Below are 8,010 nucleotides of genomic sequence, written 5' to 3' on the forward strand. Positions count from 1 at the left end.
CTTCTGCCACCAGCCTGAAACATGGATGTGGTGGCTGGAGTTATAGTATACACCTTAAACAGAGAAATGACCAGGAGTGAAAGCATTATAACAGAAAGGCGGGAGCCCAGATCCTGGAAGACACCGTGGAGCGACCATATCAACTTTGGATCCCCTTGTGAAAGACTTTTAGGAGAAGGAAATTGACTTCCACTGTGTTTTGGCCACTCTTAATTTATCTTTTCCTGTTATTCAGATGGTCCTAATGTTTTGAAAGATTTAATGCATTAATTTAAAATACACAAGTAGGGGGCTGGCCCCGTGGCCGAGTGGTTAAGTTCACATGCTCCGCTGCAGGCGGCCCAGTGTTTTGTTGGTTCGAATCATGGACACGGACATGGCACTGCTCATCAAGCCACGCTGAGGCAGTGTCCCACATGCCACAACTGGAAGGACTCACAACAAAGAATATACAATTATGTACTGGGGGGCTTTGGGGAGAAAAAGGAAAAAAATAAAATCTTTAAAATACACAAATGGAAGAATTTAGGCAGAGGTACATTCCCATGAAACTACTGCCACAATCAAGCTACCAAGCGTTTCCATCACGCCCAGAAGATTCTCTGTTCTAGTGGTTTGCAGTCCCTCCCTCCCTCTGACCTGGCCCAGGCAACCACTGAGCTTCTGTTTTTTTATCACTGTAAGTTAGTTTGCCTTTTATAGAATTTTGCATAAATGGAATTACACAGTACTCATTCGTGTCTGGTTTCTTTCACCCAGCACAATGATTTTGACATTCATTTATGTTGTTATGTGATCAGTAGTTTGTTTCTTTTTATTGCCCAGAGTTGTCCATTCAGTGGATATACCACAATTTGTTTATCCATTCACTTCTTGATGGATATCTGGGTTGTTGTCAGTTTCTGGCCATTGTGAAAAGAGCTTTTGTGAATGTTTGTGTAAAAATCTTTGCGTGGACATGTTTTCATTCCTCTTGGGTAAATAGCTAGGAGTGAAGTGGTTGGGTCTTATACTAGGTGTTTGCCTAACTTTTGAGAAACTATAAAACCACGTTTTCAAATTGGTACCATTTTACATTTCTGCCATCAGTGTATGAGAATTCTAGGTGCATCATATCCTCATTAATAACTGGCTTAGTCGGTCTTTTTAATTTAGCCATCCTAATACATGCAATAATAACTCACGGTTTTTGGGGGGTTTTTTTGAGGAAGATTAGCCCTGGGCTAACATCTGCCGCCAATCCTCCTCTTTTTGCTGAGGAAGACTGGCCCTGAGCTGATATCCATGCCCATCTTCCTCTATTTTTTATGTGGGACACCTTCCACAGCACGGCCTGACAAGCAATGGGTAGGTCCACACCCAGGATCCGAACCAGCGAACCCCGGGCCACTGAAGCAGAACGTGTGAACTTAACAGCTGCACTGCCGGGCCAGCCTCTCTTATGGTTTTGATTTGTATTTCACTAATAACTGCCAATGTTGAACATCTTTTCATGTGTTTGTGGACATTCTTTTATCTTCTTTGATGAGGTATATTTCCAGACATTTTGTCCTTTTTTTATTGTGTTGGTTGTCTTCCTATTACTGAGTTGTAGCAATTCCTTATGTATTCTAGGTGTCAGTCCTTTGTCAAGCACATGTACTGAAGATATTTTCACTTATTCTGCGACTTAAATTTTATTTTTGTATCAGTGTCTTTTGAAGAGCAAAACTTTTGAAGTTTTAGTGAAGTCCAGTTTCTGAACCATTTTCCCTTTTATGGTTCATGCATTTGTTATGCAAATATTCTCTCCTGTGTTGTCTCACAGTGTTATAACTTTATGTTTTACATGAGTCTCTGACCCACCTTGGGATGGTCGCTTCTTTCAGAAGTTGCTATTTCTAACTGCAGGAATAATACTGTTTCAGCATTCTCTCTCTGCTTGTTCGGTCCTCTGACACCTGTTATCCAATTACCTGCTTTAAGTTCATTCTGTAAAAAATAATGAGTGTGGGTTTATTTTCTTGTCTGGACTCTGATTGATGCACTCTCTATAGGGTGAGGGGAGATCTGTTTGCCATCAGCATTAATGTCTGAGCAAGCACTTTCTCCAAACTACCACCTCTTCCCTGTTACTCTGGGGAAGAAAGACACAGCCAGCCAAGCTGAGGTCTCCATGTCCCCACAGCATATCAAGAGAGGAACAGGAATCAATCAATACCATGGAAATGAACTCATTACCTTACAGAACACTAACATCTGACCTCTGTTGATGTCCCAGGCATTGTACTCATAATCACATTGTGCTGTAGTTATTTCTACCATGCCCTTTTTATAGATGAAGAAAGTGAAACTTAGAGCGTTACTTAATATTTAAATCCCTTAAGCTTAAGATTTTGTGGGTAGATTATACAGAACCAAACAAATCACAATTGTTTTCTTCAAGGTTCTAATGAGTTAGTAAAAGAGATAAGATGTATATAAATGGAAGGTTAACATAGACCAAGATCAAATAGAAAATAAGGGCAGTCATGGTGGGCTAATGGTTCAACTCTGGCCCGGGTTTGTTTCCCAGTCAGGGAACCACACCATCCATCTGTTGGTTGTCAGACTGTGGCGGCTGCATGTTGCTGTGATGCTGAAAGTTACGTCACGGGGATTTCAAGTACGAGCAGGGTCACCCATGGTGGATGGGTGTCAGCAGAGCTTCCAGACTAAGACAGACTAGGAAGAAGTACCTGGCCACCCATTTCTGAAACAGTTGGCCGTGAAAACCCTTTGAATGGCAGAGGAGCATTGGCTGACATAACACTGGAAGGCGCAAGAAGACCAGGCAGGATTCTGCTCTGCTGTCCACAGTGTCACTAGGAGTTGGAATCCAATCAAGGGCGCCAATAACAACAATGGGTTGTAATCGCTGACAGTCTCCCAAATGGGAACTATGTAAGGAGTTGCTAAGAGTATGAACATGTACTAAGTAACACAGAAATTAGATGAGAAGAGAGAGAATCCAGTAAGAGTCATCTACAGGTGACAATCTTTGCTCCAGGACAGAAATGTGCAAGATGTGCATGGGTAGCAGGAGGGAGTCAAGAAGGGTTCCTTGGAAGAAGGAAGCAGGGGATGGTGGATGGGTGACTAGTGTGTTTTGGGGAGCAGGTCAGAAAGGGTGGTGATGGCAGGATCTGTTAATTCAGGTGTTCGTGAAATCACTTAGGCTGAGACCGAGACTTTAACAGAGGGGCATTCTGATTTCTTAAATAGGATTCCAATACGGCCCTCATCCATCCCCTCATAAACCAGTGACTGAGAAGCTTCTTCTAGTTGCTCAATACATCCTCAGGTGAGCCTCCCAAGACTCTACGCCCATGCCTCTATCCTGGGGAGGGAAGACACGTGGGGCCCCTATTAAGTTCAGGCATTCAGCTAGACGATTCTACACATGCTCTCACATTTGCCCTCTCTTTACTTGGGGAAATAAGCTAACTCAGACAGCAAGGGTCAGGGCAGGATGTAAATCCAGTAAGAGGTATGGTAGACCATGAATACCAATTCTAGCTTATATTTTAGAAAAATTGTTTGGATAGTATTTCAAACTTTTTACTCTACAATAAGAGATTTCGCCCAAGACTGAGGCTAAATCTTATGTATCTACCTGACCCAGGGGGAGCCCTGAACTTCCAGATAAGGACCCAGGCTCCCAGTAGCCTCTGTTGCTGTCGAGCCAGTCCTCCTGGGCAAGGCATGTACTAGTGTGGACCTCCAGTCTCCATCTACCAAGAGAGGTGGTTGGGCTAGCAATTGTTAATGTTTATTTTACCTTGAGTATGGTATGTGTTTACTATTCCTGCTACTTTTTTTATGTTCTAAAGTAGGATTAAAACTACCTATTAGGGACATAATCAAAATAACACACATGACTTTTCTAGTGAAACTCCATAGATCTACAAATTATTTATAGCTTTTGGAATAGAAATGCTCTTTAGGTTCTGAAACACTCGAACTGGTTCAAATTTTCTTTTTTCCATGCGGATACAGGAAAAATATCATAAGTAAGGAAAATGTGGAGAAAAAATATTTTCTGCAAAAATTACCATCCTACTTTTACTTGAGAAAAGAACTAAAAATACCAAAGTAAAAAAAAAAAATGGTTTTCATGCTACTCTCAAAAGTGGTGGCAGAAAATTTGGCCTTCAGAATGTCCACGTGGACCTGGCCATCTGGCGGTCCCTGGCCCCGTACAGCACCCTCGAGGGCACTTGCTCTGGCAATTCCTTCCCTCATCAGATTCCTCAGGAAGCCTTGCAACCCAGCTTTATCCTGGACCACAGAGAACACGGGTCAGGAGTTGGATGCAAAATCTTTCCGAAGAGCAATTTCAACATCCCTTCTTCAAGGAAAGCCAATTTCTATTTATAGGACAAGCACGCTTTCTAAAAATAGAAAAGCAGCTTGGCGGGGTTACAAACTCATTATGATGATGGCTTTTGATCTTCTACTGCTGCTCTGATGTGGTTCATTGTTTCCTTCAACAAACATCTACTGAACAGCTTCTGAGCCCGGTCCCTCCACAGGTGCTATGGATTCAAAGTCTACTAATTTTATAGTTCCTTCCCCTGGAGCTAGTCTTGGTTCATTGGAAGAATCAGGCATTTAAATAGCAATTGAACAAAGCGGAGGAACATTTGTTCCTCCACTTTGACAGCAGTTTTGGCGTCATGGGGGTGCTGTTAGGAAGAAGGAGGGTATGGTTACTGACCTCTGCCATTTGTAGCTCGACCATCCCTGGGGTGCCAGCCCCTGAGGTCCATCCTCTGGAGCCAGTGGTGATGAGTGGGTTTTCTTGGTGACCCATCAACCTGCCCTTACTGCATTGGATTGGATTTGGGCACCCTGGATGTCCCTGTGGTCCAATCTGGCACAGCCATACAGTCCCACTGCAGGGGGCTTGCTGCCCTTGGTGCCTGCGGATTACCTTCCAAACTGGCTCATCCCTTTCTTCTTCAAAGACACACACAGGCATTCTGGCTCCAGCCAAGCATCACTAAGCCCATGGACTTCCGCCAAGATTTGCTGAGAACTAAGAAGAAGGTAGCCCAGATGCAGAGGGAGAAGCATCAGTATTGAACCAGGCTGATCTGGGTCCCTGCCCTAGATATGCCACTTACCAGCTCTGTCATCTTGGGTAAGCTACCAAACTCTTTTGAGACAGTTTCCTCCTTAGTAAAACGAGGGATATAAAATCCACTTCAGAGGGATGTGAGGATTGACTTAAATGGTGAATAAATACTCTCTGGCCAGTGAACCAAGGTCATTTTATAGCCACTACTTCCTTGGGAGGCTATCTGACCCTAGCAGGTCAGAGAGCAGGCCCTCCCCCCAGGGTTTAGGTATACTCTGGGTTTTTCCCTCCATTGAAGATATGCTAGTGTAATGCCCTCTTTATGTGTTTCTCTCTTGCATGGGGCCATAGAAACTCTTTGGCAAGGATCACGTCACTTCATGTTTTCAGCACCTAGCCAAATGCTTAGCACCTAGTAGATACTCTATACACCTTGGTAGAACTTTCATATACCAAAATAGGCCAGCCTTGACCAACTTGTCAAGCATGAGTCCGGTCATTGGGCCCCTTCATTCTCACCACCCTACGTGTTCATACCTCTGGAGATGTTCTTCCACAGCATCCGTGTTGCTTGTGTTTCATCATTGGCTCCCATGTGTTGGTGACTGTCATCTGGAGCTAATGTGCTAGAGGCTATGTGATGTTTCCATATTTACACATGTAAAAGCAGGCATCAGGGTAAGCGGTTGTCTCACGATAACAACTAAATGCAACTTTCCATACCTCCCACTTGTAAAACAATCATAGACTCAGTTCTATCGCATTATCCCATTATATCCCTGTTATCACGCCTATTATTTATCCCTATGTTATTAAAATATCTCCATTTCTATACCATACCTCTAGCTTTACAGCGAACACTTTTGTGTTTGGAATCACACTGATGCTCTCCCAAGCACTTGCTGATAAATGCTAGACTCTGGGGAAAGAGCTTTAAGCGTTCTAAAACACCTTCCCACCCCCATCTGACTTCTGCCCCCTTTTAGGTCCTTCAGTTTTCTACAACAGTGTCTGCATTGGGACCGTTTCACTCACTCTGGCCCCAAATGTTGTAATAGACCCTGTAAAACATCTCACAGGCCCAGGAATGAGTGTAGGGTGTCCTAAGTAAATGACACACTTCAAAACCATCTGACATGGAAAACTCTCCACAGTCCAGACAGCAACACCTCAGATGAACTTTAAACATCCTTTAAAAAATTTTAGAAAAATGCAAAAGTTTGTCATCAGATGTTTTTCTTTTGGAAAAAAGAGTGGATAAAACTCCTTTATTTGGAATTTCCATTCAAACGGATATTAACTGGAGAGATTGAGGTGGAGGCATGGAAAGATATGGCACAACTCATTGCTCCTGGATGTGAAATCCAGTGGACGGAGAGGTGTGCTATCTGCGGGACTCACACTGCAGCTGAGGACGAAGTGATTAGGCAGCTCACCCGCTGGGAAGCTTGTCTTCTGTGCCAGGAAGACTGAGTTCACTCCCTTTTGACTGTCAACCACCCTAGATGCCCCATTCACTGACTCGGCTGCCCACCTGCCCTTTCCCAGCTCCGCTGTCCATCAATGCCATTTTTGTCCTCTCCTCTGCTGGGTACTGGGCACCCCTTCTATGGCATCACTTTCTTTCCCAATCAGCCAGCACAGTTCCCTGTCTCTCATGCACCCTTCCAGACCCTTCCCTGGGCCCTGGCTGCCCTGACCGCATGCTCTCCCCTCCTTCCTGCCTCCAGGTCTCTCCTTCCCTCCGTCTTTCCTGACCCCAGAGCCCCCCTCTGCCTGCCCTTTTCCCTCATGTCTCACATTCCCCTGCCCCTCCCACTGTGACCCAGTCCCTCCCCTCCCTCGGGAGGCTCCATCTTCTTCTGTAATCCTGTTAATTGCCAACTTTTCAAGTTTCTGTCCACGTCAGCTTCTCACATCTTCCCACATACTCACCTCCCCGCTTCCCACCAGGCCACCATTCCTCTTGATTCTTTTTCCACCTTCTACTTTCCTTTCTACCTGAAGTTGACAAATGGATACATGGGGCTTTGCATTTGAAAAGAACCTTTCCCTTGATTGCCTTGTCTAAGCCTCAGGACAGCAGCCATATCAGGACAGCAGCCATAGTGCTAGGGGATTCCCATTCCAAATGGAGGCTGTACCCATACCCACTCAGTTACCCAGACAATGGTGGAGCCCAGGCCCTGTCTGCCCACTGCAGGAGGCCTTCAGGGCCTACTTCCTTCCCTCCCACTCACTCGAGTCTTTCCTCACCACTGGGGCCAAGGCTCAGCGTTTGAGGCCCTTAGGATAGACGGGCTCAGTTGCAGGAGTTTCATTCTCCAGCCCTGTCCCCACTGATCTCCCTCTAGAGCATAATTTCTCCTTCACCCCTACTCCCTACTCCCCCTCAGCTTTCCTCTACTTGTGTTCTCTTCCCTTCATTGTCGGCCAAAAGGAAAAAATTATGAGAGATATGCCTTTGTTCTTACTTTTCCTAAAGTATGCCTCTCAACCTCAGCATGGTTACATTTGGGGTCTCAGGATTCTTGGCTGTGGGGCTGTCCTGTGCACAATAGGATGGTCAGCAGCAGCCGGGACTCTGCCCACTAGAAGCTGGTAGCACTCCTCCCCCCCAATTATGACAACCACAAATGTCTCCAGACACTGCCACATGTCCTAGGGTTTGAGAACCCCTATTGTGAAGTAACAGTGAGTTAACAGTGGCTCTGTTCTACAGTAGAGAGTAGACATCAGGTTTCTAACTATTTCTTCTGGGGCAGTTCCAGGAGGAAGGAAGTTGACAAAGGGGCATCAAGAGAAAGCCTGGACTGGACTGGAGTCTGGAGTCCTGGGGGCTCTCAGGACTGCTTGGTCAGGAGACGGGGGTCCTGCATTTTCTCGGACTGAAGAGGGAGGGGAATGAG

General features: G+C 45.2%; 1 long non-coding RNA gene across 1 annotated transcript; it reads right to left on the reverse strand.

The window, feature by feature from the left end:
- Positions 1–1,660: 1,660 nt before the first annotated feature.
- On the reverse strand, positions 1,661–7,739 carry LOC111773078 (uncharacterized). Its single transcript, XR_002807277.2, has 5 exons — positions 7,576–7,739; positions 7,037–7,102; positions 5,639–5,734; positions 4,739–5,059; positions 1,661–1,971 (listed from the first exon to the last, which is right to left on the reverse strand). It is a non-coding gene; the product is annotated as an uncharacterized lncRNA (long non-coding RNA).
- Positions 7,740–8,010: the final 271 nt, after the last annotated feature.

The sequence above is a fragment of the Equus caballus genome, chromosome 4 (genome assembly GCF_041296265.1).
Source record: "Equus caballus isolate H_3958 breed thoroughbred chromosome 4, TB-T2T, whole genome shotgun sequence".
Taxonomy (NCBI): Eukaryota; Metazoa; Chordata; class Mammalia; order Perissodactyla; family Equidae; genus Equus; species Equus caballus.